The sequence below is a fragment of the Dreissena polymorpha genome, chromosome 4 (genome assembly GCF_020536995.1).
Source record: "Dreissena polymorpha isolate Duluth1 chromosome 4, UMN_Dpol_1.0, whole genome shotgun sequence".
NCBI lineage: Eukaryota > Metazoa > Mollusca > Bivalvia > Myida > Dreissenidae > Dreissena > Dreissena polymorpha.
In genome coordinates, this window is record NC_068358.1 from 76,290,051 (window position 1) to 76,303,627 (window position 13,577).

Sequence of the window (13,577 nt, forward strand, 5' to 3'; positions counted from 1 at the left end):
GTTCAACATTTAAACATGTATGTTGTTACATCATTTATGTTTATCTCTTGCACAATATTGAAATCATGTAAAGTGACAGACATCAATATTTGAAAAGATGTTTTACCATTAGTTTTCTGGGTAAGGGTATTTAATTGATATTTTGTCATGAGTTTATGTTCTGAACCTCTGCTTTCCATTATGTATAAAGAAGCTTTCTCTAGCCAGTATTTTCTGGAAATCCACGTAATAAGGATTGCACTGATCAATAAAATTCATTTCTTCCCACTGATTTGCTCCTGTTAACAATAATTGTCTTGTAATAAACGAAGGGTTGTTATTGATGGGCTTTGTGATGGATACCACAATCTGAATATCAAACTTGGATGCAAGATACGGTCTTCATGATAAAGCAGTGGACCATGAACTTGGTCCCTCAATTTCTTCTAGGAATAGCAAATTTTGAAGTTAATTGAGTCCATGGACCATCAATATTGGGTCCACTGTTGTTATGGTAATTTTATGAACCCAGTAAGTGGCATTGATTGTAATGAATCAGATATTTTCACTCTTCAATGTCCTGGCATCTTAAGAACAAGGGGTTTTTAATTTAAAAGCCTCAATACATGTATTTTGGAATATCATTGAACTAAATGCTATGAAAGTATTGTTTTTTACTGATTTTATTAAAAGTGTACATGAGACTAAAAGTGGCGTCCACGTCCATTCCAGTCTATATCGGCTGGTTTGGTGGGCTGACATCCAACTGATTTTTAAATTAATTTTTATTCATATTGACTGCTCTTGGTGGTAATTTCCATTTAAATACAATTCAACACAAGTCAGCTACATAAAAGTAACAACACTCCTACAGTTAAGGGCAGCAAGCATAATTGATTGTTAGACGATAATGAACTATCAGAATTATGTCAAAGGGAATTAAAAAGACTGTAACTCAAAAGTGGCATTTAAAATCAGAAAGCCTGTAACATGAAATGTGGTTTGTGGTCATGATTTCACCATGTCAGCTGGGAATACAGCTGAAGCTGCAAATGAGGCATTGCTTGTTTTAGAGGTAAGACTAATTGAGTACTCCATCATTGTTTCCAATTACATGAGTTCGTCTCTGTCTACCTGACAGTTTGGGACCATCTGACATTGTACAAATCCTGTAATATCACAAGAAGGCAATAAAGACCTTGATGAGGCCTGACTGTGAGCAACTACATGTACTGGCAGACTTCCCTTCTCGAAATAAAATACGCTTTTTAACAAAATACACTTTAAGAAGTGCATTTATTCTGCGCTTTCTCCAAAAAAGTGTATTTTTTCTGCGTCTTTCGTTTTAAAAGTACACTTAAGTGCATTAAAGTGTATTTTTCGAAATAAGAGCGCGTTTTTTCATAATCTTTTGAATTGCCAAGTGTATTTTTTCTGTACTTTTATATGATTGAGTGCGTCTTTTCAATGGAAGTGTATTTTTAACTATATCTTTTCCAAGACAGTGTGTCTTTTCAATTTAAGCGTATTTAAGTGTATTAATAAGTGTATCTTTTCTGGGTCTGAACATATTTTATACTTTTCATACATTATATATTAGTAGTAAAAATTTTGTAGTATTTACAAAAACAACACAAATACAAGTGTTATGTATGACATTATCAAATGTTTATTGATTATTTGAAAACATCAAGAAAAAAATACTATTCATAATAAATTTTTTAACAACAATGCTTAACAGCTTTAAAAAGCACAAGTTCAACTAAATCAGGCTGTGGGTCACTTATTAAAAATACTGAATGTGTCAAAAATATTATGTGGGCTTCTGGCAAGCCCACATAATATTTTTGAAAGCCCACATAATATTTTTGACACTTTCAATATTTTTAATATTTAAATTATATTTTCTCAAATTTCTTATACTGATATTTAACCCAAATAAAATTAATATCTACCACATTGTCTACTAAACACATTTTTTAAAGGCAATTAAAATAATATTTATAATAGAATTATAATTTTCTAACACCTTTCAGTATGTCAAATTGAAATATTCACAAATAAATATAATATGCTAAGGGTTATGTGCATGTATTGTAATTTGTGATTTCATAAACAATAAACAGATTGTCATTTCTCAGTAATGATATTCAATTTAAGGTCACAAAGAGAAGAATTGTTATCAGTGATGTGTATTATTCCATAAATATTTTGGTGTTGAAATGTGCCTTTATCAGTAGATATATCTCAAGCTGACACAACAGATAAAAGATCAGCTCTCCCCCAATTAAATCAAATATGCATCATAAACACTAATCTCTTATCAGTGATGCAGCAATGCCTAACAAAGGGGTGCATATCATCTGCATACTTTTGATTGGTTGATAGTTTTTGTTTTGAAAACAAGCCACTTTTGATTGGCTTAGGGCACAGGAAGTAAATTTGTTTAAACAAGCAGGTGTCAGCAACTGATAATGAGCTACATTTTTAGACATGATTTAGCAAATTAAGATTTTAAATTGTACTTGTAGTGTCAAATGTCTTGAAATACTGTCAGCATGAAGTATTGTGTGATGAAAACAAAGTGTATTTACTACAATGTAGTAAATCAAAGGAGGTCCAAAGTGGCTGGATACTGAAGAACAGTTGTAACAGGTTTGTATTTTTATTTCTGCATCCCTTTTTTAATTAAGTTCATTGAATAAATTATGATCATTATCATGTTTATGTATTGTCTCTGGTATAAGGATAAGTAAATGCATTGTAATTTTAAGGAAAACTAACACCAATTGAAACAAAAATAGATAAATATACAAATTAAAAAGTGTTAATGTTGTGTACAGTGAATTATTATGGCTGTGTTTTATGGTTATTGTCATCTTAAACTTTATTTATAGCTAAGTCTGGTCATTACTGAATGGACTTCTTTCCCTCATATTTCAATGAGAACTTTTATATTTTGATTTTAAAGGTAAAACTCTTGCCCCAAGGAAAGAATGTGCATTATCACCTGCTAAAAAAGGAAGAAACAGGGGGATACTGACTGATGTATGGACTTTAACACCAGGTTTTTACCCTTTAAGAGTTGGCCAACTAGAGTGAAGCAGGAGAGTGGGCTGTGCTTGACTAAGAAAAGCTGGATTTGTTGAGAGGTAAAACTATACAGGTTATTGCATTTAAAATGCATCACACTTCCAGCGAGTCCAGACAGCCAAATGAGACCACGCATCTTAGTTCATTTTCAAACTGTATTGTCTACAAAACGCTATTTCTTTGATGATAAGAGTTTAGTCACATGTGATCACAGGATTAAAAAATTGCAAAAATAAACAAACAAAAACAACAAGCAAACAAACTTGCATTGATTTAAATTTCTAATTATAATCGCAACAAGATTACCATTACAGCAATATTTCATAGTAAAGTGAAACAAAAACCTTACAATTTAACAAGTATGAAGAATGCCTCGCCCTTTTGATAGTGTGTGATATCATGTTTATCTTTTGCAGATCAATACGCATTCAAGATCCTTAAGAAGAGAAGGACACAAGCAACATCAGTGGTAGATGTCACTCCAGCCCCTGCTTTTCCGGTCTCGCATGCTGCTTTCCAGGTCCCTCCAGCTGCCAAGATCAGGTCTAGGCACTGGCTGCCATCCAGGTCCCCCTGGCGGTTGCGGTCGTGTTCTCAAATGGCTGCTGTACTGGACTACTGGTCCCACCACCATATTCGGTCAAGGTCTCTCCAAATGCTGAAGTCCAGGTTCCTCCGGCCACTGCGGTTCAGGTACCCCCAACAGCTGTGACCTAGTTCTCTGCAGCAGCTGCGATCTAAATATATTGACCCACTGCGGAACACTGCGGTTAATCGTTTTTTCCATACAATCTTCCACAAATGCCTCATTTTATAATGAAGTGTACAATTCTTATGTTCATATTTGTTTGTGTTATAAAGATGATTTTCCTGCACATTGTGTTTTTTTCCCTTAAAACTGCATGGGGCTATTACTTTTTTTACTGAAACATATCAGCACAAAATTGTAAAAGACTTTAACATACTTTAATACAAAAAAGTGTTTAAACCCACAGGAAACCACCTTGCCAAAAACCCACAAAAACTTACTGAGCAGGTTATTGTTTGCCAAAACCTAGCGAGTGTGCGTTTCATTGTCCATATGCTTATAAATTTAATAATTAGAATGAATTATCTTTAATGTATTTTTTTTAGATATATAAACTCAAGAAACTTACATAATTTTTGCGCCACATTACAAGTTTATTTGAATTTGTGTCACTCCTAAGATTTTCCCACGGCCTCCGAATGTCTCTCTTACCCTCTGAAAGTGTTTGTGTTTAGAAATTATTTATAACGTTATTTTTAATAAATAAATCTATTTCAGACTATAAAATACTGTTCTAGCTGTTGATATGTCCCCTTTATAGTTAAAACTGAGATAACTTGTGAGTAAATAGTTGTAAATGGTTGTATATATTTCCAAGTTTGGAAAGTTATGTAGATCTCAAATGTGCTTTCATGTCCATAGTGCTTATATATTTAATAATAAGAACGAATTATCTTTGATGTCATTTTAGGTTTTTTCATATAAACTCGAAAAACTTAAATAATTTGTGCGCCACATTACAAGTTTGGCAAGAAAAAATCTTTAACAATATTAAAAACCATGTGAGGATTGAGAAAGATTTAAAAAAAACTATTTTGCTATTTGACAATTTGGTAAGCCTACATGTATGTCTTTGTCTTTCAACATATTTTATTTGCCATTGTTATTTATTGTGATATTGTTTGAAAAAATTGTATATTGACATGTTTTTTTTCAATGCATTCTTTGTATGGAACAATGTAAACCAAAAAGTATAGGGACAGGGGGAAGCAGTTGCAGAGGAAAGCGGAAAAGCTTTTAAGCACCCATAGAATGGCCTTAACTACTTGTTTATTTTAAAATGATTTATGTGAATAAATGTGTTTATTTCAAAGTTTATTTGCTGTTGTTCTCTCAGATCATATTAAAACCGGCCACTTTTCATATCCAAATGAATGTTTTTTTAATAGACATTTTTAAAGATACACTTAAGTGCACTTTATACACTAAAAATACACTTGAGCGTTTTTTTTTCTTCAAAAAATACACTAGAGCGTATTTTAAAAAAAATACACTTGAGCGTATTTTTTCCCCCAAATTATTCAAAAAATACACTAGAGCGTATTTTTTTCAAAAAATACACAAGAGCGTATTTAAGTGTATTTTTTCATGTTTTCCTAAGTAAATTAAAACGCTTAAAATACGCTTCAAGTGTACTTTTTGGGGAACAAAAAAAAACGGTAAGCGAATTAATACACTTAAATACACTTAAGCGTATTAATTCACTTAAAAACACTAAAGTACACTTTAAAATACACACAAAAGTGCATTTATACACTCAAAAAGTGTATTATTTGAACAGAAAAATGCACTTGTTTAGTTAAATGCGCTTTAAAGCGCATGTTATTGGCACCATATTTTTTTCAGCAAAAAATACGGTGCCAATAACATGCGCTTTAATGCGCATTAAATGCGCATTTAGTGCACTTTTTCGAGAAGGGTTGTGTGTCCATGCCCCATCCTCAACTGGTGTGTTGCCATGATTGTTGTGTCTGTCAATGTTTGCAAACTGAAGTACATTGTGAACCATGCATGTATTGAAGAACTATTGTCTTGATTGGTTTGATAGTTGATAAGTGTATATCAAATATTATTGTATATGTTTTAAATGAGTCTGTGCATTGTGTCACATTATTTTTTAAGCTCATCACCATTAAATGTTAATATTCTACTTTGCTGTATAACATTCATCAAAAGTTTGACTAAATTTACTATATATTCACAGTTCAGCCTTAATTAAAATCAACTCGTCACTTATTATATCCCCCTTATTACACCACGACCATCATCATTTTATGATTTTTGAGACACAACTCGCATTTGGCAGTTTTTGGGAAAAGATTTAACAAATATAAACAAATATACTGTTAATGTTGTGTTATTATTGTATTTAACTAAATTTAATTAATGTATTATAGGTCAATATCTGGCACGAAGTAACTAATCACACGTAGAAGTCACTTTCCTTCATATAATTAAATAGAGAAGTTAAAATGTCCTGGGAGAAGTTATCTCCAACATCTCTCTCACAGCTGAGCCCTAAATTATTAAGTTCAATCTATTTTTAATCCAAAATTGCTGGGATTATTCACAAAAATGGCTCCAACTTATTCATTTTTTTTCTCAAATTAAGTGATTTTTCTCAAAATGAAGTTCATGCTTACAATGAGAAGGAAATGTTAAGGTTAGTATGGAGGAAAAATAAATACCCTTTGAGCAAAGGAACAGGCAGAATTTCCCCCCAAATTAGCATTACTATCACTGCTGTAGCATTTACAGACAATTTGACATTATGCAGAGCTTACAAGCTAATTAAAACACGGTGAAAGGTAATGAGGCCTCACTGTGAACATCTAATTATGGCCGACCTGTGTTTACATGATCCAGCCACAACTTGTCTCATGCCAGGATTGTTATGTCTGTCATTTTATCTGCAAACTGAATATCATTGTAAAATATTCATGAATTGCAGAACTCATTCTATTGTTTGGGTTTATTTTATATTGATCACAGAACAATGCAATGGGTAAATGATTTATTTAGCAGTCTGCATGTTAATGTATTATCTGGATATTAAAACAATGAGCCTTGCTCTGTGAAAAAACAGGGCTTAATGCATGTGCATAAAGACACTCATTGCTTTTATGGTATTTTTTGTTTAAAGGACGTCCCTTTTAAGCAAAAAACCAGTTTAAGCACAATGACTATTTTGGAATTTGCCTTTACTGCATAATTACCAAAAGCAGAAGTTAAGAGTGAGATGGTATGCACTGGTTCTTATACTGTCACATCTCACAGTGAGACGGTATGCACTGGTTCTTATATGCTGTCACATCTCACAGTGAGACAGTATGCACTGGTTCCAATGCTGTCACATCTCACAGTAAGACAGCATTCACTGGTTCCAATGCTGTGACATCTCACAGTGAGAGGGCATGCACTGGCTCCAAGTTGTCACATCTCACAATGAAATGCATGCACTGGTTCCAATGCTGTCACATCTCACAGTGAGATGGCATGCACTGGTTCCAATTCTTTCACATCTCACAGTGAGACAGCATGCACTGGTTCCAATGCTGTCACATCTCACAGTGAGAGGGCATGCACTGGCTCCAATGCTGTCACATCTCACAATGAAATGCATGCACTGGTTCCAATGCTGTCACATCTCACAGTGAGAAGGCATGCACTGCTTTCAATGTTGTCACATCTCACAGTGAGACAGCATGCACTGCTTTCAATGCTGTCACATCTTACAGTGAGACGGAATGCACTGGTTCCAATGCTGTCACATCTCACAATGAGACAGCATGCACTGGTTCCAATGGTGTTTTATCTCACAGTGAGATGGCATGCACTGGTTCCAATGCTGTCACATCTCAAAGTGAGACTGTATGCACTGGTTCCTATTCTGTCACATCTCAAAGTGTTCCTATGTTGTCACATCTCACATTCAGACAGCCAGCATGCACTGGTTCCAATGCTGTCACATCTCACATTGAGATGGTATGCACTGGTTCATATGCTGTCACATCTCACAGTGATACAGCATGCACTGGTTCCTATGCTGTCACATCTCACAGTAAGAGAGCATTCACTGGTTCCAATGCTGTGACATCTCACAGTGAGAGGGCATGCACTGGCTCCAATGCTGTCACATCTCACAGTGAAATGCATGCACTGGTTCCAATGCTGTCACATCTCACAGCGATAAGGCATGCACTGCTATCTATGCTGTCATATCTCACAGGGAGACTGCATACTGGTTCCAAAGCTGTCACATCTCACAGTGAGACGGCATGCACTGGTTCCAATGCTGTCACATCTTTCAGTGACACGGCATGCACTGGTTCCAAGGCTGTCACATCTCACAGTGAGAAAGCATGCACTGGTTCCAATGGTGTCACATCTCACATTGAGATAGCATGCACTGGTTCAAATGCTGTCACATCTCACAGTGAGACTGCATGCACTGGTTCCAATGCTGTCACATCTCACAATGAGACAGCATCAACTGGTTCATATGTTGTCACTTCTCACAGTGAGACAGCATGCACTGGTTTCAATGCTGTCACATCTCACAGTGAGAGGGCATGCACTGGTTCCAATGCTGTCACATCTCACAATGAAACGGCATGCACTGGTTGAAATGCTGTCATATCTCACAGTGAGAGGGCATGCACTGGTTCCAATGCTGTCACATCTCACAGTAATTTTCTCTAAGAGGCGTGTAGTAATGATTTCATTCATGATTTATGATTTGCTGCCAGTGTTCCAGTTAAAGCTCTCTGTCTCTTGAAATACTTAAAGATGTCCACTGGCATGTAATAGATGTACCTAGAAGTTTACAATCCTCTCAGAATTTCCTTTTCTGTCTGCGATGAGGATATAAGATGTCATGTTTAGATCTGATTGACCACTGTTTGTGATAGAGTGGTTACACTGTAGGCGTAAGAAGTCATCAGTTTCAATCAGCTGTATGAATGCAGCTTTGATGTTGTTTCATACCATGTCTAGAGAACGCTTTGACCTAAGATCATTAAGTTTGTATGATTCTGATTTCTTGGGAGGATATGGAGATAACTACATGTACATGTATTGATTTTGAGGTTAGCAAGGCAAATGTTAATGGCACAGGAGCTTTGTATATTTGTTTCCACATGTTGTTATGAGAACATTTTGACATTATAATAAACAGGTAATATTGGTAGTTACCTGGGAAGAAAGGAAAGACCCCTATCAAATTTAGGCCAACATTTCAAAGTTCACTCTCATTTATTTGGGGTTGTAACAATAAAACTGGCCAGCGCTTCCACTAGCTTTCATAAGTCCTCAGACTTCCAAGCCATAAATTGTGGACGTCCCAGTCATAAAGTTGGAAGTCCCATTTTTATTTCAGTATTTTAATTAATCCAACCCTATGTGTTGATTGCTGGATGCATACATCTTCCAATGCTATCCATTTCATGATAATCGTGTGTAATTTTGATTTCCATTTTCAAAACCAAAATATGGCGAAAATTGTCAATAAATGCTTTTAAGAATTTCATAAACACAGATGACTGCTATTTAAAGCACGTGCATATACAAATTGAATTGTGGAATTGGAGAAATGTGATTGAACAATTACGCGAATAACGTGCCATATACATTTCTATAACAAAAACATTATTCAATGTATGTATTTTTAATTCAAATAATTTAATATGTTATCTAAGACCATTGCCAGGTTTTATTATCCACACAAATTTTAGCCACAAATAAACATTTTCATGTATATTGTGTAAATCCTTTGTACTGATTAAAAGCATGCAAAAATTATACTTCATGTACAAAATCACGTCATTCTTCATTTAGGAAAGCGTGTACTTAAATATTTGATTGCTTAATAAAAAATAATAGCGCAGAGATGGCTTAGATATTTCCTTTTGGCTTAAACGTGTGGAATCTTTTTCACTGCAGTCGTTTAGATAGGTCAGTATTTATCTGTGACGTTTGCAGTTATTGTATACACCTTCGCATGGGGTCAGCCCATATTCTGCTGTTTGAACACTGATTGACTGATGTAATTACAACAAGAATTTGATTGACAGCTGGGAAAATCAATAGGCCATATAGTAGCTCGTAGGCGGAGTTAACAGTTTGAATGACAAGTGTTTAGATTTATATGTGCTGTGTATTAGAAAACAGCATACATACAGCAGGTTTTTCCCCCACTTTTTGGGAAGATAACCCATGGCTTTGGAATTGGGAATTTTATCGGCATTTTCATGAAATTGGGAAAATTAATTCATTAACCTTTTTTTTCTACACGAAAAGTCCACTAATTAGGGAAATACTAAATTTGATATAACACTTTATAATCATTAAAATTAAAAGAACAAAATCATAAAATACTTTGTTAGATGTAATTGAATTAAAATTGAGATAAAATACGCATAAGACACTTCTTTATAAAAAAATAAAAAAAATTATTTGTTTTTTTTGGGGGGAAATTGGGAATTTTTTTGCCACATTTTGGGAAAAAAGGATACTTTTTGGGATTGGGAACATAGCCGAATTTCGGCTTTAAAATTGGGCCAAAAAAAACCTGTACAGGTCATAAAACGTCCAAGGGACTTCCACCAGTTGTAAAATGGGCGACCCCGAATGACTGCCATTTTTGGGCGTAATTTATGTCTTGATGTCAACTAACGGGAGCGCTGACTGGCATTTCCTTATCTGCATTGACCATGTTGTTCTCATGGAATATCTAGAGAACAATTTGACCTAGTATCATCCAGGTTAGTTTGCTGGTTTCTTCTTAAGAAAGGAAGAGGCCCACTGATTCGGAGGTTTATTATTAAAAGGTCAATGTCACAGGGAAAACTGTTTCCATGCCCTTTTTACCTAGAGTCATAATTATCAATTGTATGCTGTTAAGTCTCGAAAGCAGAAAGAGCCCTGTAGAACTTAATATCATTTTGAAAGTGAAATATTTAACAAACCTCTTTAACAATTGCACAATACACATATTTGCAACTTTGCTGCAATTGTCAGTGTTTTTTTATTTCTTACAAAAATATATTTATTGACCAAAAGACAATATAATTACACACATTTAGCACTAGCAATACAAAGAAAAGAAAAGAAAACAAGCAATAAACATATATGTTGAAATAGATGCATGGGCCAACAGAAGTATTCATTATAAAATTATATACAGTTAGACAAATAGATTATTGCATAAAAATGCATGTTTAGACTGAAAAATCTATATTAAAAAGCTATGCGAAATTGTTCTAAAAGTTTATATTTAATCTTTTTGGAAAGCAATTATCTCCTCAATGTTAAGCCTATTCCGAAGACACGTACTAAAATGATAAATATTGGGAATGATGTTCTGATACTTATTTTGAAGTCTGTAAGTCAGTGTTGGGGGTAAGATGGGGAGGCATAAATGTTTTACAAACTTTTTTTAACCCTTACACTGCGGGAACCGGATTTTGAAGGCCTTTGCAAACAGTTTGGATCCAGATGAGACGCCACAGAATGTGGCGTCTCATCAGGATCCAATTTGTTTGCTATTCTGATAGTGTTCTTTGAAAAAAATCGAAGAAAATGCTAATTTTAGAAATTCAGCAGAAGACATTTTAGCAGACGACAAATTTCCCAGCATGCAAAGGGTTAAAGGAATGCAATTCCGTTAACAAAAGGGCCAAATAGTACACTGTAGCATATTGTTGATCTCACTAAATGATAGAATTAGTCTGAATACATTACATGTAGGTGGCATGTTTATGATACACAAGTACAACAGTCTCTTTTGATAAGATGTTGTGTTTGTTTTCAAGACATTGTTGGAAGCAAAGCCTGTTTGATTTATAGTTTTTATCATTCCTTTATCAAACCCTAAATCTAGCATGCTGTAGAGAAACAAAGAATGTGCTTTTAAATTATAGATGGATTATACTAGGCTCTATAAACCTAGGACTGGGTTTTAAGATGCTGGGAGTTTTATGCTCCACAGATCTTGCACTGCTGAATTGATACTGCATAAACATGTGTGGAAATACATGTCATGTGCATAAATAAACGCCCGTATTAGCATGTGCAGTCCACACAGGCTAATAAGAGACAACACTTTCCGCTTTTATGTGTTTTTTTGGTTCAAGATGTCTTTTTTTTAAAGGAAAATCAGTCTATTCTGAAAGTGTCTGCCCTGAAAAGCCTGTGCGGACTGCAATGAGCTCTGTTTTTCCAGAGTGCTTCAAATATAATTATAACAGTGTGCTTCAAATATAATTATAATAGTGCATCATTATTTTTTATTAGTGACCATATTAAAAAGCAGCTGACAACAAACTTAATATTAATTGCAAAAAAATGCAAACCATAATTAATCATGAACAAACGCAACATCTTTATTCAAATTAACAAGTTGAGTGCACAGTCAAGGTTTTTAACAGAAAAATATGGGCAGTCTGTCTTATCAGTAGACATTAAGTTGTCCAGAGATGTTTTCCTAACTTATCAAAATGCCACATTCAAACTCACTTCATTTGTTCCTTATGATATAAATGCATATGCCATTTTCATCATCGTACATAAAACATTATAACAAAGTTATTTTCAAGTAAAGATTTCTGAAACGTTACTTCAATATATAGCATCTTTGAAACTTACTGAATAATCTAATTAAACATAATAATTATTTGCTATAGAACATTGATAATTTGCTGTTTACTTAGCTTAACCAAATCGTGACTTGGGTGTAACAATTGGTAGCTCCCTGAGGCATTCAATTAGTTAAAATAATTAAAAATCTAAAAACTAAAATCTTTCCCTTAGAGACCACAAATCCCAAAGGTTTAATATTTGGTATATTAGCATTGTATTGTTTTTTCTCTTAACTTTGTTTAAATAATGTTCCTGGGGTAAAACTGGCCCTGCAGTAGGTTTTCATTGTTTCAACTTGCTTCATATTAATACATGCTGCATCTTGGAGGGCGAGGGGGGGGGGTATTCATGAATAATGTGACATGCCAATTTTAGTTCATGTAATTGTACATTAATCTAAAACAGCACATAATGTTGCATGTATGGCATTCACTTTCAATTAAGAGTGGGTGGATGGCTGTTGTCTGTACAACATCATTGATCTGTTGAAGGTCATTTTTATGCCAGTCTTGTGCGTCTGTCTTGTGATGGTACATAAAATCCACCATAAAACCCACTCTATGCTATTTACGATGTTAAGTGATTAAGTAACTACCGTAGGTAATGAAACCCTGTGTGTGTATTAGGGAAAATTGTCATCAAATGAGAATAGATCTTTCTAAGGCAGAGAAAATTCAAATAATTATATATATCTAAAAGATTTACCCTAGTAGGAGAATCTAAATGCAAACATTTTACAACTTTAGAAAATCCGCTTCTGTTGGTCATTTGTTGATTGTCTTATATTCTCGGTGTGAACACACTCGAGGCTGCTTTAATAAAATTATCTTCAAGAAACTTGGTCAAAACATTTATGCCAAAAATACATGTATGCTTATAACAGTAAAAAACTTTGTCAAATGGGGTCAAAAGCTAGCAGACTTTTTCAAAGTTAAGAAATTGACATTGCAAACTATTTAGAGGCCATACTTATTTCCCGAACTTTATGAAACTTGTTTAGAATTGTTCATCTCTGCCAGGATCAAATTGGTCAAAAGTTATAATGTCACAAGGTGAAGTTACAGAAAAAATGTAAACACTATAGGTGCCACATTAAAAGCTTCACATCATTTTTGACAAGAAATGATTTATGCCAGTAGAACTTATTGCGTGTACAAAGAAGACATTTCTCGTAATCACGTTAACCTTATTATAAGTGTTCTCTATTTCTGTTGTAAATCCCACGATCTGTAGTACTTGTGTGAACATAAATAATCAAACTCTCTTTTTAAGGCCTGTT

At 34.2% G+C, this 13,577-nt stretch overlaps 2 protein-coding genes and 1 long non-coding RNA gene across 3 annotated transcripts in view; 2 read left to right on the forward strand and 1 right to left on the reverse strand.

Moving 5' to 3' along the window:
- Positions 1-13,577, forward strand: part of LOC127878519 (chondroitin sulfate proteoglycan 4-like) — a 79,725-nt gene that overhangs the window by 1,512 nt on the left and 64,636 nt on the right.
- Positions 265-13,577, reverse strand: part of LOC127877450 (uncharacterized) — a 261,450-nt gene continuing 248,137 nt past the window's right edge. The window contains exon 7 of the mRNA XM_052423354.1: positions 265-275. The gene's annotated coding sequence lies outside the window, so the exon portion shown is untranslated. The remainder of the gene's footprint in view (positions 276-13,577) is intronic.
- On the forward strand, positions 2,078-4,978 carry LOC127877452 (uncharacterized). Its single transcript, XR_008048440.1, has 3 exons — positions 2,078-2,634; positions 2,951-3,131; positions 3,489-4,978. It is a non-coding gene; the product is annotated as an uncharacterized LOC127877452 (long non-coding RNA).